The sequence below is a fragment of the Haplochromis burtoni genome, unplaced genomic scaffold, assembly GCF_018398535.1.
Source record: "Haplochromis burtoni strain Fernald_Lab_line unplaced genomic scaffold, NCSU_Asbu1 Contig_185, whole genome shotgun sequence".
Lineage (NCBI taxonomy): Eukaryota > Metazoa > Chordata > Actinopteri > Cichliformes > Cichlidae > Haplochromis > Haplochromis burtoni.
This window is the reverse complement of record NW_024582546.1, coordinates 492,805-504,948: the sequence shown is the minus strand read 5'-3', so window position 1 is coordinate 504,948 and position 12,144 is coordinate 492,805. Positions and strand designations below refer to the sequence as shown.

The following is a 12,144-nucleotide window of genomic DNA, read 5'->3' as shown; positions in this document are numbered from 1 at the left end:
AGAAAATCTTGCCAATAGAATACGGATCAAAGTCAAAGTCGCGATGCCAACAGCAACATTTGAAAAAGGTTGCAGCGACAGTTTACTGTCTTGAATTACGCCTACAGTGTTTTTACATGACACCAGCTCTCTGAAACATTCCTCTACTTTGTTTCAAGGTGAAACGGTAGCAGAATACGCCTTTTAACTTCATTTGTTTAAACTAATCGTAACTCATGGCAACATTTTAAGTGCTGAGATTTTTTCTTAAATTTAAAAAATGCACTTATTCATGTTGTTGCATGTGTCATACCTCAACACATGTGTGGAGATAGGCACAACAGTTTGGCTCTGTGTAAGAATCCAACCCTCTAATTAAAATGTTCCATCTCATTAGGTCAACACAAAAGTCAGAAAATCATACGCTGTGGTTTTATGGAGTACATGCCAAACAGTCTTGCCCAGGAGCAGCACCTTCAGCCCTCACATTGATGAAGAACATTACATTTTCCAATACAGGTTGCATTTGTTTGTACTGTATAAATTGCATATGCTGCAAAATGTAGACTGCTTGTGCATGCTTATGTTTTCATATGATTAAGGTCTTTGACAATGAACTGAATTTTTTTAATAAAAATATAATACTTGTCTATGAAAGTATAGTAATCTTAGAAAACACACGCATGTAGCAAGTGGAAAGAGAATGAAAAAACAGTAACCAACAACGCTGTTATTTACATGCAAAGCTGTAAATACCACTAAAGGGAAAACAATACTGAATACAGGATCACTCTTCAGTTTAACATCCACTGACACTGTTATAAAGCCCAAGCTGATCTGATGGGAAGCATATGCAAAGAAAAAAGGAAATAACTATGAAAGCTGTTATGAAGTTTACACACATTTATGGGAATGAAGCTCATGGTAAATTTAGGCTTTAATGATTTGCATGACTTCTATATTCTTTTTCCATGCTGACTAATTTCAGTGACTTTAAATACCAAGAATTAGGTGCACATGTTTGAATTTTTGTCTATTAACGGTCTATTACCCTTCAATTAGAGATCACATTTGACTAAAACTGTGTTTTTTTGCCAGCACAAAAAGGGCTGGCTTGTTCTGACCAATACTCAGAACACTGGGAAAGATGATGCAGATCTAAGACGGAGAATTCTAGAATATATACAAATCTGTTAGGAAGTCAGTAAGTACAGTGTACGTGTGATGTTTTAGGATCAATGCTTTTAAAAACAATGTAATGCTGGTGACCACCTGTAGTATGAACTTGAAAATCGCTTCACTGTGAAGTGATCATATTTACAAGATTATCAGAAAACCTGACCTCTGACGCTGAGTTTGAGGTCACCACGATTTAAACTTTTCCTACTTTTTAGCAGATGCTACTATGGCATCAATTTGACAGTGCAAAGGCACCTCCTTCTCAAGTTATGGCATTCACAAACTTGGGTGTCCATGCTGCCCGCCCGCTCTGCAGTGATATCAGTCTTTTAAATGAGGGTTAAAATTTGTTGTAGAATTGTTTGCATTAGCTCATAGCTCTATAACTGGCAGAGCTAGTCCTGGTAGTCAGGCAATCGTCTCGCTGCCAGTTGTTGATTCTCACCATCCACTACTTTGCTCTTTGATAGATACATAAACCTGAAAACTACTTTTGCACAGCCATTCTCATGTACTGCTGTCTCTGTTTACATCAGGACTACTAAGGGAAAATAAGATCTACTATTAAGCATTTACTTCAAGCATTTACTTTCCACGGAGTGACAACTGAGACTCTCATTTCATTTCCACGGGTTTTGGATGTGTATCCATTCCCATCTCACATTTTATCTGCGGCTTCATAACGTACTTGTTGAAATTTGTATCATTTTAATCTCTAGCAGTGAAACTCAAGCTACAACAAAAGACTTCGTTAGTTGCTTCCAGTGTTACTCTCTGCAGACACTGAAGCCGCAGTGTGATCAGCTCGGGCCCATTTCACATCACAACGCAGAGATGTGACAAAAGTCAAAAACAAATGTGCCCCGCTCGCGGCCTGTGGAAACGCACAAGACAGAAGTCAATTGTGACATTCAACTCAGGAGGTACTGATCTCAGATGACTGGGTCAGGTCACATAACTGTTTTTATTTTCCTCTTTTTCCCTCTGATTTTAACGACTTATGAGGGAGCTGATGGTGTAGAAGCATGCAGTGGCATCTACACCCGCAGAGAAGGCACAAGATGGACAGATGAAGGGCGACGAGCCTGCCCTGAGGACAGGTTAGCAGAGTGGATCGAGACAGAATCAGACAGAAACCGGAGAGAGAGAGCCAATGAAAGGGTTTACAGTCAAAGGGAGAGCAGAAAAAGCGAGAGCAGAGTCAGAGAATCCTGCCAAGAAGCAGGATATGGATCAAAGTCAAGGCAAGTCAAAAGCACACAGCCTGTGAAAACACAGTGAGAGAGGGATTCTAAGTCTGAATATCAGCCTGCAGCTCCTCTATAGATAAAGGCAATGATTGTTCATGGGCAGTTTTATGTTTTTGAGTGTGACTGTTTTGAATATTTAAAGTAATGAAAGACCGAGAATGATGAGATAACATTCAGACAAGACTGTAACACATAACACTGCATGCACTGTGCATGCAATTTATCACCTCCCTGCGACTAATCTGATACCAGCAGCTGAGCTCCATCAAAAAATCAAAATCAGATAAATTGTGCAATTTGGAAAAGGTCAAAAAGAGTTATGAAAATGTCAACTTGACAGTGCACGTAGAGACAGACGGGAGGAATCTAACACACACGATCTTTTTTTCTTTTAAGAATTAAACCCACCAGTCTGAAAAATTTACAGCAAACTGGATAATTCCTCCCTCCAGCTAGGTGTCCACGTGTTTACTTAACTTGATACATAAACATCCAAAATTATATTCTTTCTCCTGTTCATTCAAAAATAATAAGTAAAGTACACCAGTACCTAACTGATCCTGCCTGTAAGCGATACTCATTCACCACACTGTTACAACAAAGGTTAAGTGAAACTGATTCAAAAACAGTGACCGGGAAAAGAAATCAATTAGAAATAAACTGTGTCAGCTCAGTCAAACAAGTACAGTTATGCAAAGATAAGCAAAAATGATTAACTGAAAAATGGATTTCAATGAGTCATTTACATAAAATATCCCTTTTCAAACATATTAGGGAGTCTGTGGCTGAATAAAAATGGGATTTTGGTTGCTATTATTAATTTAAATCAGCAAATGTTGCGGCCAATTTGCATAAGTTGTTTGTTTAATCTGCACAGTCAAGGACATTAACAAATAGCACCATGATATGGGTACTTGTGCAGTAAATCTGCATGTGCAGTGGACAGAAAGGAGACGAGGGTCATTTTGTTTGCGACGATTACATTTTTAGCTCTTTGAAAGTCACCCTTGCAAACCTCTTTTCACAGAAATGAAGCAGTGACTCTAAATGCAACTGAACCAACGGAGGATCGGACATTTCTCTCTACCAGAACAGTCGTGGACGCTGACAGCAGCAACACACTTAAAGTTGCACTAAACAATATTTTTACACTAACAAACGGTCAGATCACTTGAACTGTAAAAATGAGTCTCTGTGAACCATTTGCTGCCTGCTAAGAGAACAGCATTAACAACTTGTGGCTGAAACTATTAAAGAATTTAGTAGGTAAACAGCCAGTCTCACACATTTGGTGGAGAGCAAAACAAGAGCAAGACCTACAGTTTATATAAAACATGACAAATTAGCACCCAAGTAAATCTCAATTTGCTTGTAGCCTTCATTACAAGGAAATGGCTTTAACGGGGTTTTTATCTCTTTTTAGTCTTTTAATGATTGTGGAAAAAAACTTTTTTGCATTTATTTTTACTATGATGCTTTTGTGACATCTCCTGTGCAGTGGTGATTTTGCCTCTCCCTTAAAGCCTCACTCCCTGTTTACTGTGACTTGAGGGTGGGTGAGTGAAAGAGAGCCTTCAGTCAGCAGCATCTATGTGAAGAAAGTAAAACTATCGAGGTTTTGTTGTTGAACCCGTGGATGCGGATCATATAGATTCTCTCACGTGGTGCCTTTCTCTCACGTATGCCTCCCATTGCTTTAAGCATTGGTTATCTCTTGCTTGCCCGGGGTAGTTGCCATGTAGATTCCCAAGGCATGTGAGTCTACTGCCACCTGGGGCTCTCTTCACCCCTGCCTGCACCCTCAGATATCCCACAGTGATGGCAGACAGTCTGTTGCCCTTGCAAGACAGCTTTACAGTCAAAAACACTCCCTAGTCAGGACCCCGTGAACCAGTGTCCTCCACCACTTTCTTCCCTTTATGTGTTTTTCATTTTCATTTCAAGTTAAAGAAAGCGTCCTCCAAAAGACATAATCCCATTCACTCATACATATTTGTGTTAACTGATCAAGACTATGTGCCGACTGTAACATCAGAATGACTTTTTTTGTTTGTGCTCTACATCGATCTTTTTTCAGACATGCAACTAAAATGTCTAGATCCCTCTTTCTGTATGTACTGCATTTCTCAACGTGAATGATTCAAAGCATGCCGAAGCGTAAATAAAAGTATATGCATAAAAATATGTCTGCAATGAGCCTGTTTTACACAGTCAGGAGGAAGCTGGAGGGAATGGGACAACGATCTATCAGAGGTGTGAGAGAACGCCAGAGTCTTTGGGTTTGAGTTAATCATGCAGGAGAGTCGTCTGGTTTCTGCAAATCACAAAAATGAAAAGGAGTTCCAGCAGCGGGCTGAAAAAACAAACAAACAAACACTAATATTTCTTTTAAACCTGCATGACTACCCTTGAACTTTAGCTTGTTCAACATATTTTATACTTGTGTGTTTTCAACTGATTTTTTGTTATTAGAGTTACTCATTATTTTCTCAAACACTGCACAACAAATTGAAAAGCTGAGGAATTTTTCCATTTGATAAATAAACATATAGATTTATAAGTACTGAAGCACAAATGTATTTTTAAGCACCCCATTGTTTCATTCATCCCTGAGTAAACTTCAATAAGATGTCAAATGTCAGGTACTGATAATGATCCTCAATCAAATCTACCTCAGTGACAAATGTAATTCAAGCCCATCAACCAGCATTAGTGCCCATACATGGAGGGGGCTAATACAGGCGATGCAGGGAAAAAACTGTTTAATGCCAGGCATTACTTGGAATCCAAGTGGAGACTAAGTGAACTGTGTTCTCTTATAGAGCCAATAAAACCAAACCACACATCAGAGCATGCCAGCGCTCCAGCCCCATAATCCACTTACTAACGGATGAGGATGATGTTATAATGGCACCAGTGCTCCTTATGACTTACACCCCTGTCATGTAACTCCTGAATGGAGGAAAGAAGACATGGCCTTTCTCAGGCTGACGGAGCAGGCATAGTATTAGAGCTGAGCTATCAATCTGTCACTTAGTCTCTGAATGCGAGGCATTAAGAATCAGGAAGGCGGAAAGATCGGGACTATCTGACAGCTACAAGATAGCAAAAGGAAGCTTCTTGCATGGAATATAATAAACTTTATCTCCACTAAAGGGCCGCTGATTGAATTTGATATCAGATTACAATATTAATGGCTGAAACTGATAGTTTTCTAACAATGAATCCTTTCAATGCATTTGTTATTACGCTAGCTCCTAACCTGCAGTTAATGTTGTCAAAATATAACATTGGATACGTACAATGAAATGAAATGGAATGAAGAATGAAATGAAAGTTAGATTGAGAGGATTTTTAGCAATAGGCTTTATGATCCAGTGCAGATTTTGACATTGAACAAATGTGAAAGTCGCAACCCTATTTCACACGTGTCACACAAGGGCCTCTCCACTGGAAATGAATATTAATGACATAACTGGCTTCTATCATTTGATTCAATTTGGTGTATTTCATAAAAGCTAATATAGCATGAAGCCATGATAGTTTGACTCTGTGTGCTAATGGGGTATTAAAGTGAATTATGTTACAGTTGTAAGTTGTAGTTGTAATGGTAAAAGTTTTAAATGCTTGAAAGATGTTTTATGCTCGAGCTTTTTATTTTTTTCCATTTCCTTTCCACTGCTTTGAAATCCACAGTGGGTTTTGTATGAGATCACATAATTCATTTTATAATGGTGGAAAAATGAGTCCATAGTGTCAAAATGTTATCTTTTGATGTGTTATCTTCAGCCAGTTTATCAGAAACAAACTGGTATATTTTTATATATGTTTAGATGTAGTTTGAAACACGAATTTCTGTTAACGTGACACACAGGGATTGCCAGGCTGTCACAGTGAGTCCAGGACTCTGCTTCTCATAATATAATAATTCATAATCCATGCTTTCCACATCATTAGACTCCAGTCAGCCTATTGTTACTACAAAGTCTCTACAAGCCTGACTATTAGTAATGCTTATGTTCTGTATTTTAGTGGTGTGAAAAGTTCCTGTTTGTTTGTATGTTTGTCACACTTAAACGTTTCAGATCATCAAACAAATTTAAATATTAGACACGTTTATTATTAAGGGGGAAAAATCCAAACCTACATGGGCCTATGTGAAAAAGTGATTCACCCATCAACCTGATAACTGGTTGGGCCACCCTTAGCAGCAACAATTACAATCAAGTGTTTATGATAACAAGGCAATGGGTCCTTTACAGCAGCGGTCCTCAACCCCCGGGCCTCGGACCGGTACCGGTCCGTGAGTCGTTTGGTACCGGGCCGCGAGAGCTGAGGCTCAGGTGTGAAATGTCTGGTTTTCAGGGTTTTTATTGGTTTTCAGCGTTATTTTGTTATCGTTTTTATCGTTAACTCGGTTTTCCTGGGTCACGTGTGTTATGAATAAATCTTCTGTTTTTCGGTGCCGGTACCAGTTTTATTTTGTTGTATTTATCCGCGACACCTTAAAGGCCGGTCCGTGAAAATATTGCCGGGCATAAACCGGTCCGTGGCGCAAAAAAGGTTGGAGACCGCTGCTTTACAGCACTGTGGAGGAATTTTCTTCACTTGTGTTATCTTTGTTTGATGATCTGAAAGATTTAAGTGTGACAAACATAAAAAGTAGGAAATCAGGGACCACCATAGACAGAGAAGCACAAGTACAACACAGCAAACCCTCTTCATTGAATGTGAGGTGACTGACTATCAGTTACCTAGTTCTATATTTATGTGTAATTCATTGATATTACAGTGTGAGATCCATCAGATTCACCCTAGCAGTTGATTGATGGACAATGTACGCTAACCTTGCAGTAATTAAGCAACATATTTCTGTGCTGGGAAGAAAAAAAAAGATTTTGTCCACTATGACTTTTTCATGTTACTGATGCAAACACATCAAATTTGGTTTGTTAGTTGTCTCTATATGATTATGCAAAATATTTAAATTCTAATATTTCTGTTTGAACTTCACTAAATAAACCAATCTGTGGCATCACAAATGTAGAACTGTGTAAAAGTTTTGAGTCTTTATACTTTACTTCCAAGGATCCAGATCTTCTCATTATAGTGATCTCGGGCAACATCTCTCCAGGGTATCTGAGCATCTTTCACAGTTTTTCCTTTCGTCACTGGCTGCTTCTTCATGCATTTTCAATCCAGTCCTTGTTTTTTTAATTTTTTTTAGAACAATGCTTTCTTGTTAAGCCAATATACAGTGACCTATAAATTACTATGAATTATACGAAGCAGTGGCAGGCCAAAAGGACTATGTATAACACATGAACATTATCTGAAAATCACATCATTAAGAAACAGGGAAAACCTGAGAAAACCCGAGAAATTCATCTGACCCTTCAGGTGACCCGTCTACAATTCTCTGAGGTATCATCTGAAATGGTGTTAGTGGCTGTCAAGAAGCCATTCTTAAGGAACTGAAAAAGTCTGAAAAACACCCAGTTACACACTGAAAATCAGTGTTAATGGGTCCTATTTAGTGACTAATGTTAATCAAGTCATCAACGTGTACGGAGCAGGTCAATACAGAGCTACAACCGTGAGTATCAACAAGCAGTCTGCAAAATACAGTGATGGTTTAGGGCTGCATTTCAGCCAGTGGTGTTGGGTATCTTGTGAAATGGAAGAAATTGTGAATGCAAAAAAGTAAAGGAAGATTTTTATGCATCATTCAACTTTTGGGTTGCATGGTGCATAAAAAAGTTCTGGTCAGAGTCCTCAGCTTTCAGGCCCCTCTTCTGTCAAACCAACTTCTCATTTGGACTTGGAAGACAGACCCTCTTCACTTTTCAAGGCTAAAGAGTCTCCTTTCTGATAAAGCTTATAGTCAGACGTGGACCTGATGACCCTGAACTATTCATTAATGATTCTCTAATTATGCTGCTGATGGTGCTTCCCCATGTTTTTCTTCATTGAACTCTTTTTATTCTCGGTGTGTTTATAAGCCACTACTATATCTAATCATTAGTTAAACTCTGGCTCTCACTCCTCTGCTCTCTTTCCCCTCGCCCCCAACCGGTCACTGTTGATAGTTCTGCTTGAGGTTTCTCCTTTTTAAAAGGGAGTTTTTCCTCCCCACTGTTGCAAAGTGCTTCCTCACAGAGGAACTGAACTGAATTTAATGCAATACCTTTTATAAAGTGTTTGACTGGATCAGTATGATCCCAGTCTAGAGTGATCGCAAATACACTGTAGCAAAAAGAAAATACCTGGACAGAAAAACACTCAATGAAACAATCACTATTGAGGCAGTGTTGGATCATCGCAACAAAGAATAGACCGAAAGGCAGACAACGTCCAAAGAAGAGCTTTGGAAACTTTTCCTAAATATGACTTAAAGAAAGTACAAGAAAGCTTGTCGAAAAGAATTCAGGCTTGAATTTGGTCATATCAAATACTGACTTTACAAACTCTAGTTTTTGCCTAATTTACTGCATTTCCATCTGTGTTTGCAAGAAACAGTCATTTGTTCATGTAGTTTAAAAGGGCAGCCACTCACTGTCGTGCTAGATAAGGGAACATGAAGTAGTGACAGTATTTACATGCACTGAATCAGTTATTGGCTATTCTGCCATTAAGGTCTTATTAGGGTTAAACTCGTGACATGGCCCTATGACACAATGTGATTGAGCATCCTTTCTGTGGAGAATTAGCCAACTGAAGAATACACCCATTAACAGCGCTTGGCAGAAAAATACTGGGAGTAAAAAGCTTGTCCTGAGCAGCTTTGTCCTTCTCTCACAAGAAGAGACAAAAAAACAACAGGAAATGGAAAGCAGAGGCCAACGGGGCCAATTATTTCACAGTACAGGAAATAAGGACCAATAACAATATTTAATAAAAACAAAAATAGCTTAATGTCAAACCAAGTGTTGCAAGACTTAAAACAGGCTTTCAGTCCTCTGTGCCATCAGAACTATTTCATATTTATTAGTAAAAAACATAAAAATAAAGAACAATAGGACAAAAATAAATATAATTAAAACAATGAAACCTTGTATAAACCTTCTGTGTGAAATTGCATGAAATACCTCCTAATGCTGATCTTTTACTGTCCTGCTACCAACCAGTGCGCTGCTGCTGACGCCTGGTGCAATAAACATGGAACACTGAAGTAAACAAATCAGCTCCATCGAGCAGCCTGTTGCCAAATATACCTAATCTAACTTTTCGAGTCAGGATCAGATCGATATCAGTTTCATCTTCCATAATCCAACTATCCCACCGTACAACCAAGAGGACACAAAGGATATGTTGCTAACCACATTTCAAAAGACACTCCCAGGTCCAGTATTCATGTCCTGATAGCTTAGACCTTTTAAAAAGGACACTTTAATTAGGGTCTAAATATAGGAAATATGATTTTCTGTATTCAGTTATAACTGATATATCAGCAAAACTACACACTGAGCCAAAACAATATGAACAATATTCATATATTTAGTTTATATAGTTTTCCCTTTTATCTTCAATGTACCAGATTTTACTTTTATTCATATGCTAAAAATTCATATTAAGCAGGTTTCTGCTCACCTGTGTGCATATCGTTTCCAAAATGTCATCTGCACAAATCCAAAACTCATTTTTACACTTGCTCATGTGTGACTAATTCATTTGGTGGCACTGAATGACAGCTACCAGTTCACTGTGTTTCTACAAATACTCGGAAAATTAGAAGTGTGCTGCAGAATGCAGGGAAAATAATAGTGCAGGTGTTCTGCATAAAACCTTGTGATATTCAGTTAATATTACTGTGGGATGCACCTGTCATGTCCCAACGAACAGAAAGTCATCCAGTGACAGTAGATAAGCACACTTACGGTATCAACTGCTTATTGTTATTATTATTATTTTTATTTGAGTGCTTAAAAAAAAAACATATTACTTGTGTTTTATTTGAGAACTTCCCTTTACAGCCCTTGGACATTGCTAATTATGCCATCTAAAGAGTATTAGCAAAATCAAATATGGTCAAGGTCAATGCTTTTAATCCCTAAATTGAATCTGTACATTTACAACTATACCATTGATAAATGTGTAGCGAGGTCTGGCACGAACTCTGTTTGGATTACTTTCGGGGTCAGTGCATGTCTCATTTAACCTGATTAACATTTATGGATTAAATCACAGCAGCAGTAAAAACATTTCCTTGTTCCTGTTGGCTCGTGTGGCCATGAAGCAAATATTACGACAAATATACAGCAGCAGCTTGAAAAAGGGAAAAAAAGTGAAAAGTCATTTTGCATTTTATGTTTTTATTTTTTTCCTGTCTTTTCTTTCGGTCTGTATAGGAAATTAAATTGAGGCCAAAAGTCCACGGTTCATTTTCTGTTCCTGTAATGTCCTCTACACTTGCAAAGGGACAATAAACCGGTGAAGCAGCATGTAATGTTTCAGCTCCTATGCAAGTCTGATTTATTAAAAGCGTGCTGTCTGCTTTATAAGGTACCGGCCCTGGATGAAATCCCAACAGACAGAGGAAATTATTTGATGCTGAAGCCATATCTAGTCTGACTGATTTCTCTTATGTGCGTGCTGAGACACAGCTTGATGGCACATGAGCGAAAAGAAGGAATACATATTAGAAAAATTCAATCAAACATAAACAGAGTTTGTGGTTTTCATGCACATAAAAGCTCAAAAAGTTGAACCAACAGCTAACAGCTCAGAGGTCATTAATGTTTACATTCACAGTTAAATCTTTATGTTTACTCATAATAATTGGTCACTTGGGGATTTTCTACCACCTTACAAGAGCATGTTATCAGCAAGCATATTTACACATGAATAAGCAGCATCAACATGCATTTTAATTTTTGAGCCAAAGGAAACACATTTTACATAGAGGTGAAGGAAACCACAGGATAATTGCTACAAAGTAGACCTCTTTATTACTGCAGACCTATCCATACAGTTATTGGTCATGTGTTCTGCCCCTTTAAAGCTGTAGCAGACTGCTGAGAAAGCAGTCACTCCACCACATTTTTCTGCACGTGCAGAAAAGTGAAAATGCAAATTCCTCGCTGACAGTTTAACCAAAATCATTTCCAGTGGAAATTGGCCGACATGTCCTCAGCATAACCATGTATAATATCCACAAAACTTAAAAAGAGGTTATACACACACAGTACGGTAATATTATGTTGAAGCACAGTACGTATCACTCCGCGAGGCTCCGCCTACGATAGCCGTAATGCTCCGACAATCCATCAAGCGGTGCGGCTTCGTAGCTCAGCAAAGTCGTACTGAAACATTTGACAGATTTTTGAGCGCCGTGCACATAAAATCGGTTCGAGGTCAGTAAACACAACCAGAGTTCATACATAAGAATTATAAGGGGCACTGTCGATTTTTTCAGAAAATCAAAGGATTTTAAGAGCAACTTATTTTCCGAAAAACACGGTAATAACGACGGCCTGCTAGCATGCGCTACCAAAAATTGTGCTTTGATGTGCATCTGACGGACGAAAGCCAAACCAGTTCCACACCACTGAAGTTGCAGCATTTTAACAAACCAGTTCTGGTTCGTCTGTTTCATCCAACAATCCGCTTTCGCCCTTCTCATTCTCCGTCGCCGCCATGCATTTTCTGCGTATGAAAACAAAGGCACTGCGCATGCGCGTTTTACTCATATTCTATGGCGATATTTCATTTTCTTATCATTGCCCAACATTATACC

General features: G+C 38.5%; 1 protein-coding gene across 8 annotated transcripts in view; it reads right to left on the bottom strand.

Annotated features, from left to right (window-relative positions):
• Positions 1 to 12,144, bottom strand: part of astn1 (astrotactin 1) — a 487,501-nt gene that overhangs the window by 334,838 nt on the left and 140,519 nt on the right. The window lies entirely within an intron of this gene.